An 8,866-nucleotide genomic window follows, 5' to 3' on the forward strand; every position below is an offset into this window, starting at 1 on the left:
CTTCATTATCCTTTGATCTTGCTTTAGAAGGAAAGTGACTGGATTGGCTCACTAAGGAGTGAAGAAAGATTCTTTGCAGGGTGCGGCCTTTCGATTTTAAGAATCCCTAATTTTTGCCTAGACATCCCTTTTGGGTTTTTCAGTCTATCGGAATACCCATTTTTGCATAAGTCGCCCTTTTAGGTTTTCAACTTATCGGGGTCTTTTTTTTCTAAGCATAGTATTTTTTGACTGCATCCATGTTCATAGGGGATGGAAGATCTTCACCATCCATAGTTGAGAGAATTAAGGCTCCTCCAGAGAAGACCTTTCTTACAACATACGGGCCTTCGTAGTTCGGCGTCCATTTGCCCCTTGGATCGATGTGAATTGGCAGAATCTTCTTCAATACAAGGTCTCTGTCTTTGAGGATGCGATGAAAGACCTTCTTATCGTGGGCCCTTTTGATGAGCTTTTGGTAAAGCTGGTTGTGGCAGATGGCTGCCAAGTGCTTCTCATCAATGAGGTTCATTTGGTCAAACCGGGTTTGCACCCACTCAACTTCGTCTAGATTGACATTGGTCAAAATCCTTAGAGAAGGAATCTCTACTTCGACAGGCAGGACTGCATCCATGTCATACACTAGAGAGAAGGGAGTTTCCCCAGTGGAGGTATGTATTGAGGCATGGTAGCCATGTAATGAAAACGGGAGCATTTCGTGTCAATCTTTGTAGGTTTTTACCATTTTCTGCACGATCTTTTTGATGTTCTTATTAGCTACCTCAACAGTGCAATTCATGTTGGGCCTATAAGGCGACGAGTTATGGTGTTTGATTTTGAAGCTTCATCACAACTCTTTTATCATTTTCTTATTGAGGTTAGATGCATTATCAGTAATGATCTTGTTGTGGAACCCATAATGATAAATGATTTCCTTTCTTATGAATCGAGCCACTACTTCTCTTGTTATGTTAGCGTAGGAGACTGCCTTCACCCATTTAGTCAAGTAGTTTATGGCTACCAAGATAAAGCGATGCCATTTGAGGCAGTTGGCTCAATCCATTCGATCACGTCAATTCCCCATCTGGCAAAAGGCCAAGGTGATGTTAGTAGATTGAGTGACATTGGTGGCACATGGATCTTGTCAGCATATATTTGGAATTTATGACATGTTTGGACGTGGTGGTAACAATCAACCTCCATAATCATTAAATAACAACTGGCCCTCAAGATTTTCTTTACCATGGTGTATCCACTGGCATGTGTCCTGAAGGATCCTTCATGGATTTCCATTATGATTTGGTTTGCTTCTTGCTTGTTCACACATCTAAGCAAATCTGAATCATAATTCCTCTTGTATAATACCCTTCCACTTAAGAAGAACTTGGATGATAGTTTCTGAAGATACTTCTTGTCAGTGATTCATGTGTTTGCAGGTATTCTTGGCTCTCCAAGAACTTCATGATGTCGTAGAACTAAGGATGATCGTGAGCTTCATCTTCTGCTGCCAAACAGTAGGTAGGCTCGTCCAAGTAGTCGAGGTGGAAAGTTGGTGATTCATTTTTCCATTTGACCTTAAACATGGATGACAAAGTTTCCAGGGCGTCGGCTAGCTGATTTTCCTCTCTAGGAATGTGGTTGAACGCAATCTCGTCGAAGTATGGGATCAACTTCAAGACATGCTCCTTGTAAGGGATGAACTTGTGATCTCGAGCTTCCAAATCTCCTTTAACTTGGCTGATAACCAAGGCTGAATCTCCGTAGACTTCAAGAATTTTGATCCTAAGATCAATTGCAGCTTCAATGTCGAAGATACAGGCCTTGTATTCTACCATATTGTTGGTATATTCGAAACACAACCTTGCAGTGAAGGGTAAATGAAAACCAGTTGCGGAGGTGATGACTGCCCCAACGCCATTACCGTGAGCGTTAGAAGCTCCATAAAATATCAAGGTCCATCGGGGTCCAGGTTTTGGTCCTTCCTTAGGTCCAGGGATGTTGCAGTCTATGATTAGCATGATGTCCTCGTCGGGGAATTCAAAGCACATAGACCGGTAGTCTTCCAAGGGTTGATGTGCAAGGTAGTCAGACAACACACTCCCTTTTATGGACTTTTGAGTGACATGTTGGATGTCGTACTCAATCAAAGCCATTTTCCAACGGTCTACTCTACCGGTTAGAGCAGGCTTCTCGAAGATGTATTTAACGGGGTCCATCTTGGAGATTAACATCGTTTTATGTGTGAGCATATACTATCTTAGTCGTTTGGCGGCCCAAGCAAGTGCACAACAAGTCTTTTCAAGCATTGAATATCTACTTTTGCAGTCGGTAAACTTCTTGCTTAAGTAGTATATGGCATGTTCTTTCTGACCAGTCTTGTCTTGTTGGCCGAGGACACAAACCCTTCAAGGATGGTAAGGTACATTATCAGGGGTCTGCCAGGAACATGAGGCATCAAGATATGAGGTTATTGTAAGTACTCCTTTATCTTCTCAAAAGCATTTTGGCAATCGTCATTCCAAGTGACAGCTTGATCCTTTTGAAGAAGTTTGAAGATTGGATCATAAGTGGCCGTAAGGTGAGATATGAATCTAGCGATGTAGTTCAATTTACCTAGGAATCCTTGGATTTCCTTCTCGGTTTTGGGTGTAGGCATAACTTGTATGGCCTTTACCTTTTCAGGATCTACCTCAATGCCACGTTAGCTGACAATAAAACCTAGCAGTTTTCCAGACCTTACCCCAAACGTGCATTTGTTAGGATTAAGCCTCAACTTGAATTTCCTTAGTCGTTCTAATAGCTTCTCCAGATTGACAATATGCTCTTCTTTGATTTGGGACTTGGCGATCATGTCATCAACGTAGAACTCGATCTCTCTATGAATCCTATCATGAAAGAGTGTGACCATGGCTTGTTGGTAAGTTGCGCCAACATTCTCTAGTCCGAAGGGCGTGACCTTGTAACATAAGGTGCCCCACGGGGTTATGAAATTAGTCTTCTCCATATCTTCTTGAGACATTCAGATTTGGTTGTGTTGTACCCTAAAATTTTCCCTCCCCTTTTCACCTTTTCATTCAACCCTTAACTTGATAATCATTTGCATAAACTCATGTTTCATTTATGTGCATCAATCATTCATTCATACCCGGTGGCTGATCATTATGGATTCAAGGTTCTTGGCTTGCAAAGCTAGGGTTTGTGTATAGATGAAACCCCAGAGGCATGACTTGGGTGTTCATTTGATCACAGGGGATGTGAAACCCTAATGGCTTGATCTTTGAAGAATGAATTCAACTAAGTTTCATCATGGTACTCCTCAAGGGTCTCAAACCCTAATTTGCTAATGATTTGGTGGTGAGGCTTCATGATTGTTCATTGGGTCTTATCTTGACTTCTAAACCCTAGTTGGAATCATATATGTTAAAGACCTGATTGGGAAGCATCTTAATCCCTCTAAAGGCTTTGATTGAAAGATGTGCCATTTTAACCCCACTCTCAGATGCTTGAAGGCTTATGCTAGTAGGGATTGACTTGGAATCATCTTGTTTTGACTGAAACCCTAATCCATTTGGGGAGGGCTTGCCCTATATATTGTCCATTATACCCACACATCTTCTTGATTCTTTCAAGATCACGTTTCTTATTCATAAGATGTGGATCACTAGTCCTTGGTTCTTGGGATCATGCTTCCACAAATACACTAGTTCTTTGGGATTTGACTTGCTTTTGATCCATCAAAGCTTTTAAAACCATTTCTAGGTCATCATTATGGATTTGTCTGTGTTTAATCAGGATTCATGCCAACCTACACAAGTCTATACAAGAAAACCCTAGTTTGAGATCTACAGTTGACTTCGGTCAACTAGTTGACCAAAGTCAACCACTTTCCATAAGTCATTCTCAAGTCATTCATCTTTAATCCATGTCCATTTCAAAAGCCTTGATTCATTCCAAACCTTGACCATCTCTGACTACATTCCATTGTATTTACCGTTCAATATCCAATATTCATTTCTACTTTCAAGCTAAAGTCATTTCATTTCACACAATTTTATCATATACCAATCACCAATTTCAATACCATTATCCTACAAATGTTATGCCATAGTAATTCATCTCATTCAAAACCAATTCTAACTTTCATGTTACTATCATTTACTTCCATTTTACAATCTTCAACATGAACAAAAATCAAGCTATATTTCATTACATTCAAGACAATTCTAAACCATTCACCATTTGTTGATTATTTGAGCTTGGCATAACACTTCCATTATCATGACCAACTAATACATATATACATTATCCAATCTTTAAAAACCTAATATTCATTTATTAAGCTTCATAACCTTCCATACAAAACCAAGGTTCCATAAACCACTCAAATTCCCATTTATAAGTCAATATACTTTCCATCTTATTATGAATGAATACACAATCTATACACAAGTCAATGGTTCCATACAAGTTCAAGAATTCAATTCATAACCAAACTTTCCATTTATTCAACATTCAATTTTCACTCATGAGAGATTCAAGATACATTGCTAATGAAATTCCAAACACAAGTACAACCTAATATGGGATCTAATGCCAAGTGCTAATCTACCAAGTTGGGATCAAGACTCCTCGAGTGTGACTGATCACACTAAAATTTACGTATTTTCGACTCCGATTTCGCATGCATTCTAGTTATTTTATTATCGTTTTGTTGTGTTATTACTGTGTTTTCCTTTGTTTTCAGGTTTTTACCTTAATAGGAGCCCCGATCGAGAAAAGGAGCGAAAAAGAGCCAAAAACCCTAAAAATCAGCATTTTGCTCTTATGGCCTACCCAATGGCGGGCGCCACAGTCCAAGCCATGACGTGTCCAATTCAAACTTCCATCAACTCCCACGTTTTCCCACCACTTCCACTAAGGCGCCCCACTTTGTGCTTGTGGCGGGCGCCATGGCCTTGTGGCGGGCGCCACAAGAGGAAAACGGTTTCCTATATTTTCAAGTTGAAGGGCATCCAAGTAAATTCCACCTTTTTTATTTGCTTATAAATAGAAACGCGAATTCAGTTTTACAATCACCTAAACTTAGAGCAGATGAAGATCCGAACGTTGGAACAAGGCGAAATCAGAAGCAACTTTGTTTCACTTAGGCATATATTCAGTTTTATAAAGTGGTAATCGCTTCGCATTGGAGTGTTACCACAATTGTGTAATTGAGTCTGTGATAGAGTCTGTATTCGAGTTTGGAGCACTTTGGAAGGAAGTTAATCCTGCCGCCATTTTCTTTTCCGCATTGCAATTTACTCAGCCCTCCGATTGGAGCAGGTTTTCATTACTCGCCTTTACTTTATTTATTTTTCGCACTCGCTTTAAATTATTTATTTCCCGCACTCGCTTTTACTTTATTTATTTTCCGCACTCGCTTTTACTTTATTTATTTTCCGCACTCGCTTTAAATTATTTATTTCCCGCACTCGCACTACTTTCATTTATTTTCCGCACTCGCTTTAAATTATTTACTTTCCGCACCCGCACTACTTTTATTTATTTTAATGCACTTTTACTTTACCATGTCTAGCTAAATTTATAAGGCTAGAATGTAAGAATCGTAATTAAACTAGTAATCCGTATAATTGTTCGTAGAAACACTTAAAGGGCTATTTTAACTTTCAAATTAAGTTTTCCCGCACTTCAATTCCGTTGGGTAAGATCGAAAGCCGTCCAACGTCTTTTTAAACTTAATTGTTTTTAACTATTTCAAAAACAGCGAAAGCGCTTTGTCTAGTTCATTAGGAGTTTTTAACATCAAGAAGAAAAGAGATTTTGAAATTATTTTGGGACGCGTTTATAAGTTTAGAGTCTGGTTCGTGAGGACCTCTTTTGGTTAAGAAATCCAGGTTATAATACTTTTCAACTTAGTCAAGATACTATATTTCTTAAAAATAGGTTTACTACTCTAACGCAATGCGCGCCTTTTTATAAGTGACAATAAGAGGGTTTGATTAGGGAGTACAACTCGGTTCTGAATACGCGAAAGCGACAGTTCCTGTTAAATTAGTTCTTTTCAAAGTAGGAAACATTACCCATAAGTAGTTCTATTAGCAAGTACTTGGATTATCATTTAATTATGTGAATTACATTCGACCCTGTCTTTATTAATTAAATTTATTTTAAAATTTTACTTTTCAATTGCACACTACAAAAACACCTATTTTAATTGCCTTTGATAAACACCATAACAATAGATAACGATAGATTGACACTTGGTCTCTGTGGTTCGATAATCTTTTATATTACTCTGACGCGTTCGTACACTTGCGAACATAAAGATTTACAACGCATCAAGTTTTTGGCGCCGTTGTCGGGGACCAATTTCGTCAAATTTCATTTTCCTGTTGTTATATCGTTTAGACTTAGGTTATTTCCCACCGGTCGATGCGAAGAACTCGCAGCACCGGAAGTTTAAGCTTAGTAAACCCTCTGGCGGAACCTGAACGTTACGCTCGCGCACGTTTATTCTTTCATAGAATTAAGAGAGCTATGGCCGAAGATCAAAACCAAAGACCTCTTAAGGACTTCGCTCAACCATCTAATGAAGAACCTAGTTCTAGTATAGTAAACCCGATCATCCCAGCCAATAATTTTGAACTTAAACCATCCCTGTTACAACTAGTGCAACAGAGACAATTCGCGGGTCTCGCTACCGAGAACCCTAACCAGCATTTAAAAATATTTCTTCAATTAGCAGATACTTTTAAAACCAATGGAGCTTCTCCTGAGGCAATACGTTTAAGATTATTTCCTTTTTCCCTCAGAGATAAAGCCCTATCATGGTTAGATTCCCTTCCACCCAATTCCATTACGACTTGGGATAACCTTAGAAGAGTTTTTCTTGCTAGATATTTTCCCCCGAGTAAGACCGCCGTTCTTCGAAACCATATAACTAGATTTACCCAAAACCATGGAGAATCGCTGTTCAAAGCTTGGGAGAGATATAAAGAGTTGTTACGAGCATGCCCACATCATGGCTTAGAAAATTGGTTAATCATTCAAACCTTCTATAATGGAGTTCATTACAACACAAAGATGACCATCGACGCTGCCGCAGGCGGTGCTCTGATGAACAAACCTTACCCTGAAGCTAGTGCCCTCATCGAAGACATGGCTCAAAACCATCAATCATGGGGAGTCGAACGAGCGACGGTTGAGAAGAAGGAAGCCCAAGGAGGAGTGCATGAACTAAACTCTATAGACATGATGCAGGCTAAAATGGACGCATTAGCCCTTAAGGTCGAGCATATGTGCATAAACCCGAATACTGTAGCCGCAGTCTCGTCGGATTGTGAGATATGTGGAACCCAAGGACACCAATCCGCAGAATGCAGTCTATTAAACGAAACCCACTCCGAGCAAGTGAACTACACCCAAGGGAACCCATATTCAAATACCTATAACCCTGGATGGAGGAATCACCCTAACTTCTCCTATAGAAACAATAACCCAATTCAAAATAATGCACCTCCGAGACCTAGTTATCAAGCCCCTAGATCAAATCAACCTATGCAACCTGTACCACCAAAGCCGAGCCTTGAGAAAATTATGGAAAATTTTATCACCGCTCAAACCCAACAAAACAAGGAGTTCATGAACCAAAACATTCATGTTAACGAATTGATTACCCAGTTAGGAACCAAGGTTGACCAAATAGTTACTCATACCAAGATGCTTGAAACCCAGATCTCTCAGGTAGCATTAAACCAAGCCCCTCAGACTACACCTGGAGGACAATTCCCTGGACAACCTCAACAAAATCCGAGAGGACAAGCCAATGCCATTACCCTAAGAAGTGGGAACGCTTATGATGAGCCACCAAACCCAAGATTGAGTGAACCCGAAACTTCTAAGGAATGTACCAAACCCCCGGACAAAGTAAAGGAACCAGAGGAATCTGAAAACCAGGAAGGTCGAGATAAAGGAGAAGAACCTAAAGATAAAATTTACGTACCACCCCCGCCATATAAACCACCTATACCATATCCGCAAAGACTCAAACAAACCCAAATCAATAAACAGTACCAAAAATTTATTAAAGTTATAGAAAAACTTCATGTAGAAATCCCTTTCACAGAAGCCATCACCCAAATACCTTCTTATGAAAAGTTTCTGAAAGACATCCTTACCAACAAATGTAGACTTGACGATCTGAAGCCTTTGGAATGTAATGCTATTTCCGAGGACAAATTAACAAAGAAAGATAAAGATCCTGGAAATTTCTCCATTCCTTGTCTTTTGGGTAATCATGTCATCGAAAAAGCTTTTCTAGACTCAGGAGCTAGTGTGAGTTTAATGCCTCTAGCAGTTTGTGAGAGATTAAATTTAGGAGAATTACATCCCACTAAGATGTCACTTCAGTTAGCCGATAGATCTGTCAAATATCCGATAGGCATTTTAGAAGATGTTCCTGTTAGGATAGGTCAGCTGTTTATCCCTACTGATTTAGTCGTCATGGACATCAAAGAGGACAATGATATACCAATTCTTCTAGGTAGACCATTCTTATCAACTGCAGGAGCCATAATAGATGTCAAGAAAGGAAAGTTGACATTTGAGGTAGGCGACGAGAAAATAGAATTTATACTTTCGAAATTTCTTATGGCACCTGTGATGGGAGACTCATGTTATGCCTTAGATATCATTGATGAATGTGTTAGAGAATTAGAACAAAAAGAAATTATAAAAACAATCAAGTTACCATCAACCCCCATAAAGGAAGATGATGACTTTAAAGAACCTTACATCGATGATAACCTTTACGAATGTTTATCCCTTACTCCAGATCCTATACCATGCCCTAAGAAACCAACCTTAGAACTTAAGGAGATTCCTAAGA

General features: G+C 39.4%; 1 non-coding gene across 1 annotated transcript; it reads right to left on the reverse strand.

Moving 5' to 3' along the window:
* Positions 1-6,900: 6,900 nt before the first annotated feature.
* Positions 6,901-7,007, reverse strand: LOC127098847 (small nucleolar RNA R71). Its single transcript, XR_007793533.1, has one exon. It is a non-coding gene; the product is annotated as a small nucleolar RNA R71 (small nucleolar RNA).
* Positions 7,008-8,866: the final 1,859 nt, after the last annotated feature.

Source organism: Lathyrus oleraceus, chromosome 6 (genome assembly GCF_024323335.1).
Source record: "Lathyrus oleraceus cultivar Zhongwan6 chromosome 6, CAAS_Psat_ZW6_1.0, whole genome shotgun sequence".
In the NCBI taxonomy this organism is placed as follows: domain Eukaryota; kingdom Viridiplantae; phylum Streptophyta; class Magnoliopsida; order Fabales; family Fabaceae; genus Lathyrus; species Lathyrus oleraceus.